This window comes from Bos indicus, chromosome 7, assembly GCF_029378745.1.
Source record: "Bos indicus isolate NIAB-ARS_2022 breed Sahiwal x Tharparkar chromosome 7, NIAB-ARS_B.indTharparkar_mat_pri_1.0, whole genome shotgun sequence".
Lineage (NCBI taxonomy): Eukaryota > Metazoa > Chordata > Mammalia > Artiodactyla > Bovidae > Bos > Bos indicus.
In genome coordinates, this window is record NC_091766.1 from 3,537,214 (window position 1) to 3,550,456 (window position 13,243).

Genomic DNA, 13,243 nt, shown 5'->3' on the forward strand with positions numbered 1-13,243 from the left:
TAGAAAGAACCAACCGGACTCTTAAAGAGATACTCTCAAAATGGATCGTAGAGACTGACTGTTCATGGATGGACTTGCTTCCGGCAGCCTTACTCAAATTAAGGGTGACCCCACGTTCCCATGGTTTTTCTCCTCATGAAATTATCTATGGGAGGCCCCCTTCCATAGTGAGACAGGTGTCAGCAAATTTGCCACAGGTAAGGGGGAGTGGGATTTCACAGCAGATGGAACAACTGGGTAAGGTAATAAATCAGATAACTAAGTTTGTACAAGAAAGGGTGCTGCTCCCCCTTGGGGAACAGATTCATAAATTTGTGCCTGGTGATCAGGTGTGGGTCAAGGACTGGAAACACGACTCCTTGGCCCCACATTGGAAGGGTCCCATAAACTGTTGTTCTAACCACACCTACGGCAGTTATAGCGGTCACTCCCTGGATCCACCACACAAGGGTGAAGAGAGCATACCGCACAGACTCAGAGGACGCTGAGTGGACCACGCAAAAGGACCCCGCTGCTCCCCATGAAACCAAGATCATCTTAAGAAGAACCAAGAAGAAGAAGAGATGAAGCTCTACAATCAACTACTGCTACAAGGACTTGCTAATAGAATGATTGGAGTTGAAGTTCTAACTAATTTCACCCAGTTCAGTTCAGTTCAGTTCAGTCGCTCAGTCGTGTCTGACTCTTTGTGACCCCTTGAATCGCAGTACACCAGGCCTCCCTGTCCATCACCAACTCCTGGAGTTCACCCAAACTCATGTGCATTGAGTCGGTGGTGCCATCCAGCCATCTCATCCTCTGTCGTCCCCTTCTCCTCCTGCCCTCAATCTTTCCCACCATCAGGGTCTTTTCACCCAAAAAGCCCTAAATGACAGCGTGAGGGCAATTCAAGCATTAAATACAGAACAAATACAGGTGAGAAAGGCAGGAATTCAACATTGGATGGCAGTAATTCAACATTTAGATATACTTACAGCCACACAAGGAGGGATCTGTGCTATAATTAAAGTTGAATGTTGTGTATGTATTCCTGATTTATCTGGCAATGTATCAGCCACTCTAGATAATATTAAGGTCAAGTGAAAGCTATGCCTGTTGGTAATCTTCCCTTTTGGACTTCTGTTCTGTCATGGGTAAAGGGCGATTGGCGGGAAACTGTCCTAACCATTGTTATAATCACATTATTAATCTTGTTGTGTGGGCCTTGTATTCTCCAATGTGTTGTTAATTTTGTTTCACTGAGACTATCTTCATTCACTCAAATATATATCAAAATACCTAAGGCGCAGTTCATCCCGATGAATAATGCTCACACTGGGAGTTGAGAGCATCAAGAGGTGGGAATGAAGGAAGAAAGGAACAGGCTAAGCTGACTCCATTTTGAGAAGAAGGAAACTCTCTCTTATTTTCTCAGCGAACTTTAAACTATATACCTGGCAGCCATGGAGACAACATACTTATGGCTGAACAGGCCTTCCAAACTGATAAACACCAGACCCCGTGCCTAGATTTCCTACTGCCAGAAAGAAAGTAATGATCCCCTATGTAGTCAATCACTTTTGTAATCTTAATGGCACCCATTGGTATAGACTATAATGTATAACCAGCTGACCTCTTAGATTATGAATCATGACTGAAGCCTGACTGTATCTCTCTTTAACATTTTCCAGGCTAGGTTTAAGGAATTTGGGGGTGTGGGCTTGAGCACGTACACTTAAGGTATATAAGGTTTTCACAAAAGTTGTTCAGGGTCCCTGGATAAAGAGGAGACTCTGCCTCGGACAGCCGGTGTAATAAAGTGCACTCCACTATCTGCGCTGTCCTTCTGAGTGAGTTTGTTTCCCGGGGTGATTGGCTATAACAAATGAAGATCCTAAGAGCTGCAACTAAGACTCAATGCAGCCAAATAAATAAATATAAAAGATAAATAAAATAAAGCTATGTGTTTTGCTTTTGTCCGAAGTGAAATTAAGCATTTCGTTGATTATGAAGGTGTTGTGTTTAATTGTGAAAGGTTGTTGCTGAGCCATGCCAGCACTGGGATTCTTTTTTTTTTTTTTTTTGAATGTTCTCATTTATAGCATTTTTTTAAATTTTATTTTATTTTTTAACTTTACAATATTGTATTGGTTTTGCCAAATATCGAAATGAATCCACCACAGGTTTATAAGTGTTCCCCATCCTGAACCCTCCTCCCTCCTCCCTCCCCATACCATCCCTCTAGGTCGTCCCAGTGCACCAGCCCCAAGCATCCAGTATCATGCATCGAACCTGGACTGGCAGCACCCGGATTCTTGGCCTCCAGAGAAGAGGAATTCAGTGACGAGGCTTGATCACTCAGAGGTTTTGTGTGATAAAGTTTTATTCAAGTATAAAAGAAACAGACAAAGCTTCTGACACAGACATCAGAAGAGGGCAGAAAGAGTGCCCCCTGCTAGCCTTTAGCAGTATGTTATATACCTATCAGCAGGCTGCTAATTAGAGAAAGGAGATGTCTCAAAACTCAGGGTGGCACCAGGCCCCTCACCCACAACATGCATTTTGAGATAACACTGGCATCAGGTGAGTCATCCCTGGCCATAAAACGATTGACATGAATCGTGAAGAAAGGCAGGTTTCCGAGTAAATACGTAGCTTCATTAACATAGAGTAGGAGAACAATGTATGAGTAAACCGTTCTGGTTTGCTGAGCCCCTACTGGTTCTGAGTCTTAAGAACCAACCAGAAGACAGACAGAGTCCAGGGTAAATACATAGTTCATTAACACAGCTTAGGAAAAACATTTCCATAAGAAAAACGCATTGATTAACTCAAGGTTTGAGAAAAGTTCAGGTGGAACCAGGTGTCATCGTGGCAACACAAAATTTTAAAAGAAACCTTTTAAATTATATACAGAAGGAAAAAAAAAATCTGACCTTTGTAGTTTGTTTCCTCCTGCTGCTTAAGAGAGAGATTTAAAAATGTCTGACACTTGCAGCCTCTCCTCCATTTGGAGACCCCTAGCCTTCCTGCCTGTTACCCTCTCAGCTGCTCAGTAGTTTCCTACTCTTTGCAACCCCATGGACTGCAGCCCGCCACGATCCTCTGTCCATGGGATTCTCCAGGCAAGAATACTGGAGTGGGTTGCTATGCCCTCCTCCATGGATCTTCCCAACCCAAGGTTCAAACCCAGGTCTCCTGCATTGCAGGTGGATTCTTTACTGTCTGAGCCACCAGGGAAGGGAATTTGATGAGGAATTGATATCACAGTGAAAATATATACAAACATGTTACAAACGGATGGGAGACATCAACACACAGAGGGAATTAACTCAATGGTCTTTAGTCAAAGAAAATACATGGGAAACAATAATGAGGTACACTATGGTCTAATAATCAGAGTGAATATAAGTGACTTTAGAGAATACAAAGGTCAAAGAAGCAAGAAAATGCTAATTGGTAACGTTACATAAATAACGTACAGATCAAGAAAGCACCATTATTAAAGTGATCAAAATCATATCAAATCAGAATTCTATACTCACCATCAGTATTGCCCCCAATAAAGAAGTTTTTAAAAAATGTGAAGTGAAACATTTCCTTGATAGCAGCCTTGAATAGATAGACTACTAGAGTGAGTTATGAAGTACAAAGGAAAATAATATCAGATTGAAAACCAGAAATGCAGAAGGAAATGAAGATAAAAGGAAGAATAGTTTAAAAATAAATGTCCATCAGCAGATGAATGGATAAGAAAGCTGTGGTACATATACACAATGGAGTATTACTCAGCCATTAAAAAGAATACATTTGAATCAGTTCTAATGAGGTGGATGAAACTGGAGCCTATTATACAGAGTGAAGTAAGCCAGAAAGAAAAACACCAATACAGTATACTAATGCATATATATGGAATTTAGAAAGACGGTAACAATAACCCTGTATACGAGACAGCAAAAGAGACACTGATGTATAGAACAGTCTTTTGGACTCTGTGGGAGAGGGAGAGGGTGGGGTGATTTGGGAGAATGGCATTGAAATACGTATAATATCATATATGGAATGAGTCGCCAGTCCAGGTTCGATGCACGATACTGGATGCTTGGGGCTGTTGCACTGGGACGACCCAGAGGGATGGTATGGGGAGGGAGGAGGGAGGAGGGTTCAGGATAGGGAACACATGTGTATCTGTGGCGGATTCATTTCGATATTTGGCAAAACCAATACAATAGTGTAAATTTTAAAAATAAAATAAAATTAAAAAAAATAAAATGAATGTAAATAAATTTTGCTTTATAAAGAAATTCTAGAACTATCTCATGGAGAACAAAATACATGCAGAATTAAGATGCATGACCACAGTAATAGAAAAATCAGGAACATTGAAATGGTATTAGCATTTGGGAGAGGTGATAAAAGCAATTAATTGTATTATTCTATATCAAGTAAAGGTTTCAGAATTTGACCACCAAAGTAACTGCAGAAGTTTTGCATATGATTGGAACTAACAAGTTTATAGAGGGAAAATGGAATTAAAAAAAAGAATTAAATCATTGTCAATTAAATAAAGAGAAGGGTCAAAGGGTCAGGAAGGAGTAAGATGATTGAAATAATACCAATTGTTGCTGCTCAGTCACTCAGTCATGTCCCACTCTTTGCCACTCCGTGGACTGGACCACGTCAGGCTCCCCTATCCTTCACTATCTCCCAGAGTTGCTCAAATTCCTGTCCACTGAATCAGTGATACCATCCAACCATCTCATCCTCCGCTGACCACCTCTTTTTTTACCTTCAATCTTTTCCAGCATCAAGGCCTATTTCAATTAGTCTGCTCTTGTATCAATATCCAAAATACTGGAACTTCAGCTTCAGCCTTAGTCTTTCCAGTGAATATTCAGGGTTGATTTCCTTTATGATTGACTAGTTTGATCTCCTTGCTGTCCAAGGGACTCTCAAGAGTCTTCTCCAGCACAATTTGAAAGCATCAATTCTTCACCACTCAGCCTTCCTTGTGGACCAACTGTCACACCTGTACATGACTACCAGAAAAACAATAGCTTTGACAATACAGACTTTGTTGGTCAAGTGATGTCTCTGCTTTTTCATATGCTGTTTAGGTTTGTCATAGCTTTCTTTTCAAGGAGCAAGTGTATTTTCATTTTATGGCTACAGTCTCTGTCTCCAGTCATTTTGGAACCCAAGAAAAGAAAATCTGTCACTACTTCCAATTTTCCCCCTTCAATTTGTCATGAAGTGATGGGATCCAAGGGCTTGATCTTAGATTTTATATATTGAGTTTTATGCCAACTTTTTCACTTTTCTCTTTAACCCTCAGTGAAGCTATGAACAATACCATGCAGGGCCACCCAAGACAGATGAATCATACTGAAGAGTTATGAGAAAGCATAACTCCACTGGAGGAGGGAATGGCAAGCAACTACAGTATTCTTGTGGAGAGAACCCCATGAACAGTACGAAAAGGCAAAAAGATATGAGGCCACAAAATGAGCACCGCCCCCCCCCCCCCCCCACCAACCTTGGTCAGAAGATGTCCAATATACTACTGGGGAAGAGCAGAGGAGAATTATCTATAGCTCCAGAAAGAATAGAGCAGATGGGCCAAAACAGAGCTGATGTTCTGTTGTGAATGTGTCTGGTGGGGAAAGCAAAGCCTGATGCTGTAAAGAACAACATTACACAGTAATTTGGAATGTTAGGTCCTTGAATCAAGATGTTGTCAAGCAGGAGATGGCAAGAGTGAACATCAACATTTCAATCAGTGAACTAAAATGTATGGGAATGGTTGAATTTAATTCAGATGACCATTATATCTACTACTGAGGGCAAGAATCCCTTAGAAGAAATGGAATAGCCCTCATAGTCAACAAGAGTATGAAATGCAGTACTTGGGTATAATCTCAAAAGTGACAGAATGATCTAGTTTCATTTCCAAGGCAGACCATTCAACATCATGGGAATCTAAATCTATGCTCCAAGTGCTAAAGCTGAAGAAGCTGAAGCTAACTGGTTCTATGAAGACCACAAGACCTTCTAAACTAAGAGCAAAAAAAGATATCCTTTTCATTACAGGGGACTGGAATGCAAAAGGAGGAAGTCACTCAAGAGATACCTGAAGTAATAGGCAAGTTTGGCCTTGGAGTACAAAATGAAGCAGGGCAAAGGCTAACAGAGTTTTGTCAAGAGAATACACTGGTCATAGCAAATAACCTTTTCCAATAACACAAGAGACAACTTTACACATGGACATCCCCAAGCTGTCAATACCAAAATCAGGTTGATTATATTTTTTGCAGCCAATAATAGAGAAGTTCTATACAGTCAGCAAAAAACAAGACCTGGAGCTGACTGTGGCTCAGATCATGAGTTCCTAATTGCAAAATTCAGGCTTACATTGAGGAAAGTATGGAAAACCATTGGACCATTCAGATAGGATCTATCAAATCCATTTCACAGTGGAGGTGATGAATAAATTCAAGGGATTAGGTCTAATAGACAGAGTGCCTGAAGAACTATAGACAGAGGTTCATAACACTGCAGAGGAATCGGTGACCAAAACCAAACCCAAGAAAGAGAAATGCAAGAAGGTAATGTTGTTGTCTGAGGAGGCTTTACAAATACCTGAGGAAAGAAGAGAAGCAAAAAGCAAACAAGAATGGATTAGATATACCCAAAGAAGAACAATGCTAAGACATAGAAGCAAACAAGAGAATGGATAAAATTAGAGATCTCTTAAAGAAAATTTGAGATAGCAAGGGAACATTTCATGCAAGGAATGGCATGATAAAGGACAGAAATGGTAAGGACCTAACAGAAGGAGAAGAGATGAAGAAGAGGAGGCAAGAATACACAGAAAATCTACACAAAAAAGTCTTAATGACTGGGATAACCTCAATGGTGTGGTCACTCACCTAGAGCCAGGCATCTTGGTATGTGAAGTCAAGTGAGCCTTAGGAAACATCACTATGAATAAAGATAGTGGAGGTAAGGGAATTCCAGATGAGCTATTTCAAATCCTAAAAGGTGATGCTATTAAAGTGCTGCACTCAATACGCTATTAAATTTGGAAAAGTCAGCAGTGGCCACAGGACTAAAAAAGGTTTGTTTTCATTCCAACCCCAAAGAATTGGACAATGCCAAAGAATGTTCAAACTATTGTACAATTGTGCTCATTTCACATGCTAGTAAGGTTATTCTCAAAATACTTCAAGCTAGACTTTAGCAGTACATGAATGGGGAACTTCCAGATGTACAAGCTGGGTTTAGAAAAGGCAGAGGAACCAGATGTCAAATTGCCAACATTCATTGGATCAGAGAAAGCAAGGGAATTCTGGAAAAACATCTGCTTTATTGACTACAATAAAGCCTTTGACTGTGTCGATTGCAACAAACTGTGGAAAAGTCTCGAAGTGATGGGAATACCTGACTACCTTACCTGTCTCCTGACAAACCTGTATGCAGACCAAGAAACAACAGTTAGAACCTTATATGGAACAGCTGACTGGTTCTAAATCAGGAAAGGAGTAAAACAAGCTGTATATTGTTATCTGTTTATTTATCTTATATGCAGAGTACATCACGCAAAATACTGAGTTGGATGAATCACAAATTGGAATCAAGATTATTGGGAAAATATCAACAACCTCAAATATGCAGGTGGATACCACTCTAATGGCAGAAAATGAAGCTAAAAAGTCATCTCAGATTTACCTGTAGTTAGGTGAAATGTCGACGTACAAAATATTCAGTTCTTGTTAATGACTCTGTATTATAGATTTCATAGACTTGTTAGTAAATATGTTCAACAGTCTTTTAATTAAACATTGAAACAAGCTGTAGTTTGTTTCTTGATAAACATAAATTGTATGGAAATTTTAGCTTATAGAAATGTCCATAACTATTTTTGTAGAAAGTGTCCATAAAAATGGAAATTTCAAAATTTTGAAATAACATCTCCTCTCAAAAATTATTAAATTTTTCATATAGTATTTCATATTATTCAATAGTATCTAATATTGCCAATAGCCCCAAATTCCTGTATTTGTAGATAAAAATTTAAGACTGTCTCTGATCCCTTTGATCTGAGATATAGGGTGTGTCCTCTGGATTGGGTTATCCTCTGATTGGGCTGTTCACTCTCTTCCCATGTAAAAGCAGAATCAGAGACAGAAGTCACTGTGCTTTCTGGCAAGACACAGGCTAGCTGCCTCTCAGCAGTGAGTCAGGAGAAGCTCTGGAAGCTCTTAGAAGATGGGGGAACCTGCATTGACCAGGTTTCTAAGCCAACCTCTTCTGGTGTGTGTGGAATCCATATTGTTGGCAAGAGTATTCATTAGGATGCTTTTTTCTTGCATAAAATCTCAGTAAGCAGAATTTAGCTCTTGAAATAAGAAGATATCTGGTAGCTCAGTGGTAAAGAATTTGCCTGCCAACAGGAGATGACAGAGACTCTGGTTTTATCCCTGGGTCAGGAAGACCCCTGGAGAAGGAAATGGCAACCCAATCCAATATTCTTGCCTGGAAAATCCCATGGATGGAGCAGCCTGTCAGGCTATATCCCATGGGGTTGCAGAGTGTTGGACACCACTTAGCAACTAAACAACAATCTTTCTTATTGAAAGTTATTTCCCAGGTTTTAAGATTTCTTAATAAATATTTGAGATTGTACATAATTTTGTATATGAAGCTTTCTTGGGATAATTGATGGAATGTGTGTGTTTGTTTTTTAACCAAAATCCTTAGGTAGTGGAAGCAGTTTTTGGCCCTAGAGTAGTTAAATTGTTCTCTTCTATGGACAATTCTTTGCCCACAGAGTGTTTGGTCTTTTTTTTCCCCCCCTTCTTCTTCTTTTTTTTTTTTTTAATTCTGTTCTGTGCTTCAAATAGGCCTTCTCCAATCTCTTGTCATCCATCATTGTAGATAATTTATTTTCCTACTCCCCCTCCTTACTTCTCTCTATATCTCCCTCTTATTCCCTCTGTTTCTATGTTGATCTTAGTGTTTATCATAACACTTAATTATATTTAACACTATTATTAGACATTTCTTAGTTTATGACCCTTTTCTCTCCCCAAAATGAAAATAATCTGAGCACTGAATTTGTTAAGTTAAATTCCGAGTCTTGGGTTTTAGTAAACAACTCAGCATATAAGGGTTGATGGATATATAGGCAGATCAAGTCATTTTTCAATCAAACATTCCATTATATCTTTTTTAAATATAAATTTATTTATTTTAATTGGAGGCTAATTACTTTACAATATTGTATTGGTTTTGCCACACATCAACATGAATCCACCATGGGTGTACACGTGTTCCCCATCCTGAACCTCCCCTCCCACCTCCCTCCCCATACCATTATATCTTGACTAATGCAAGAGTTAGTCTAATAATAACGTCAGGAAAACAGGAATAAAATGAGGTCAATGGTTTCCCTTAAAAAATATCTTCAGGAGACAGAAATGTGAGATTTCAAGGAAAGGAGCCTCATCAGGAGGTTTACAATTTAAATAGATTAGTGTGATGGTCTCATAATGGATCTCAGAGAGAAAGGATTGAAATCTTAGTGGCAACTGATTGCAATTTAGCACAAAGGAGATAAACTCATTTTATAATTGTAGTTGTGTGAATTTGTTAGAAAAACTTGGAAAGTGCTTTTTGGAGTGTGCATAGTTTCTCTAAAAAAAGATATTTGTGCACCTTGGAAAGCCAAAGAAATAAGTGATTATATCCAAGAAAATATTAAATTTCTCTGTCTTCATTCAGTAGTGAACTTATTGAGAAAGGCAATCAAAGATAAGTAGATAATATTACACATAAAATTTAAAAATTAACAAAGAGACAATGTAAGATTTATTTTGATATGGCATCAGGAAAGGTCATTCTGTGGAAATGCTACTGTAGATCAAATGAAAGGTGTCCAAGAATTATTGAAAAATTGGGAAGCTTCAAGTGGATTCAGGTCAAATGGTTGGTTAATTGGCATAAGAGTGTGGAGTGGTAGGATGACCAGAGTGCCATTCAGGGTTAGATGGGATATTCGTTCCAACAAGTGTGTTTATGGGGACATTGAGATAAAGATGAATTATTTCGGGGAACTGGTTGGTTCAGCTTGTGACCTGCTCACTGTGAGTTGAGTCATGAATATTATCACAGATGTGGTGGGTGGGCAGATGGATATTTGCCTTTTAGGGTTGAACTCAGATCAAGGAAACTGAGCATTTCTTGTTCATTAAGAATATTTGAAGCCAGGGAAACCAATGGGATTGCCTGGAAGAAGGTGTAGATGTAGAACAGATGTGAAAGCAGGATCGACTTATAAGAAGCAAGAATCATTAAGTGAAATAAAAGAGAGGAGGAGGAGGAGGGGAAGAAGGGAGAGAAATAGCTGTTTACAGTGGGGAAAAGGAACTTAATGAAGAGAATATGACTTTTCTAAGTTATGTCATAAGCAGGAGAATATTTGAGGGAAGATGGGACTTGGGTTTGAAAGCAAAATATCTGAGAGTTGAGAGGTACATGATCACACTGGAGATGAGGTACTAAAGGATGATGAAAATTAGATAATTGTGTGTCTTAAAGGAAAGTAAAAGAAGAGATATCAAAAAGTTTAATGTCTTGATATTCAAAGAACCCTGTGATCTCTTTGTTCAGGTGATGTTGGATTCAGGGGACCAGCATGTTTTTGGTTGACAGTGACAGGGATGGGAAAAGGAAAACATCCCCAAAGGAGGATGAGTAGGGGAAAGTCTGGAATGGTACTGGCTGATGACCTGGAACTTTCTGTTTTTTGAATATCTGCTTGATGCCCCAGGATTCAGTTCTCAATGTGTGGTGCCTATACTAGCAACATCACCACCCAATGGGAATGCTTGGGAATGCAATCTCTTGTCTCCACCCCAGACTATTGGCATTGAGAGCCAGAAGTCTGAGTTCTGTCAATCCATTGAATAAATCTGATGCACAGAGCAATTTGAGATTCATTTCACTGGGGAGAGTGCAGTGTGATTATCCAAATGTGCTGAGAACATTCTCCATGACTGGCAGTGGTTTCATCCCCCATTTATTTCACATTTTACATTTCATTTTGTTTTCAAAGGGGAGGCTCAAAAGAAATATGATGCAAAAAAAAAAAATTGGAGAAGAAAAAACAAGAGCTTTTAGCCAAGGCCAAGCAGAGACATCATGACAGATCTGTACTTTCTCTGAGGCTGACTAGATGCACTTTCCAAAAGCCAGTCACAAGGACAACCTCCCATCCTGGTGATGTGGTCAGGCACTGTCGATGAGAGGGCACCCTGGGAGAAGCTGAAGCAAGTCTGTGCATTCAGGAGGCTGCAGGAACTCCAGGCTTACAGGCCTGAAGGAGAGCCTTTCAGGACCTTGGACAGCACAAATGTTTTGTGGGTAATTGCCGGCTCTGCCTGGGGAATCCCATGGACGGAGGAGCCTGGTGGGCTGCAGTCCATGGGGTCGCTAGAGTCGGACACGACTGAGCAACTTCACTTTCACTTTTCCCTTTCATGCATTGGAGAAGGAAATGGCAACCCACTCCAGTGTTCTTGCCTGGAGAATCCCAGGGACGGGGAAGCCTGGTGGGCTTCCGTCTATGGGGTCGCACAGAGTCGGACACGACTGAAGCGACTTAGCAGCAGCAGCAGCCGGCTCTGCACACCAGCCCTGAGCCCATCACTGCTGAGTCTTCAGACAAGGCAGAGATGGACCCAGGATTGGGACTTTTCCTCCCACGGGTCCTCTGCAGATGGCCAGTAACAGATATAGATATTTGCCGACAGTCTCAGATAGTGAAGACAGCAAGGAAGAGATTGGTTATGGCCTTGGGGCCAGACAGACTTGCCAAGGAGACAGAGAGAGAGCCAGGAGTCAGAAAGAATGTTCTTGAGAACTAAAGGGAAAATAGAAGAAGATTGTCTTATGGAAACCAAGTGGTTCCTGGAAAGTGGTTCACAGGGAGTGGGCGTGGGGACAGTCCTCTATTCCATTTGCCTCTTTCACTGCCAACCCTGTTTCTGAACTAAGATGTTTTGTTATATTAACTTTGTACTCTATTAAGTGCCTAGTAGACAAAAACAAGAGGCATAAATGTTTTTGTGGATAAGAGATTGGGTTTCATGTGACAAGAGTAAGGATTTTTGCATATCTTTGTACACCTCAATTTCTGCTTGCCAGAATTTCTTTATTGAATTCTACAAAGGCAGTCTAGCTTGGGGAAATATTTAGTGTTTTTAGTTATTATATTTTCTTATATTCCTTATACTTAAGCAAGAAACCATCTATTCTAAAGAGATTGATTTAAGCTTGCTTTTACTTCTCCTTTTTAACATGAGTTCCTTCCTTTCTTTTTATCATTCCTGTGCCAAATGCTAAATCAGACAGAAGACGTTTTACTGTAAATCAATTAGCACTTATGCTATGTGTTACATCCTTATCTGTTACCTAAAACCTGTGTGTATTGTTTTTGAAGAATGTCATTTTGTAAAATGTTATTTATTTGTTTATTTTGGTTTTGGCTGCCGAGTCTTCCATTGCTGCCCATCGGCTTTCTCTAGCTGTGGAGAGCCGGGCTAGTCTCTAGTTGTCGTGCCCAGGCGTCTCATTGTGGTGCCTCCTCTTGCTGCAGAGCACGGGCTCTAGGTGCTCAGTTTCACTGTTTCTAGCACATGGACTTCGTTGCTCCAGGGCATGTGAAATCAGGGATCAAACCCTCGTGCCCTCCGTTGGCAGGCAGATTTTTAACCACTGGACCACCAGGGAAGTCCTACATGGGTATCCTTAAAAATTAGATCTGAATTTTGATTCTTAAGAAGGAACATGTTTTTTGGAAACATTTTCTGCTGAAAATGACTTGCCAGCAATCTTGCTGCCCTGACCAAAAGTAAGTCCAAGTCACTGAAATTTGTTCACTTCACAGTGTTGGGTCCATCATAATTTGTAATTTTTCAAGAAACACATCATTGCTTCTTCAGTAAATAACTCATTTTACTTATAAATACTCCATTCACTAAACATCATAATTGTTTCCATTGAACACACAGAAGGTGGAATAAAGGTGTCATGCTACAGAAGTCCCAGGGGGACAGTATCAGGAAGGAAAATAATGACATTTTCCGAAATCTTTGAACAATTTTGATAAAGTTGCTTTATCAGTAGTGAAGAGGGAAGGCTGATTCCAGAGGGCCAAAGAGGACTTCCCTGGTGGCTCAGATGGTAAAGCGTATGCCTACAA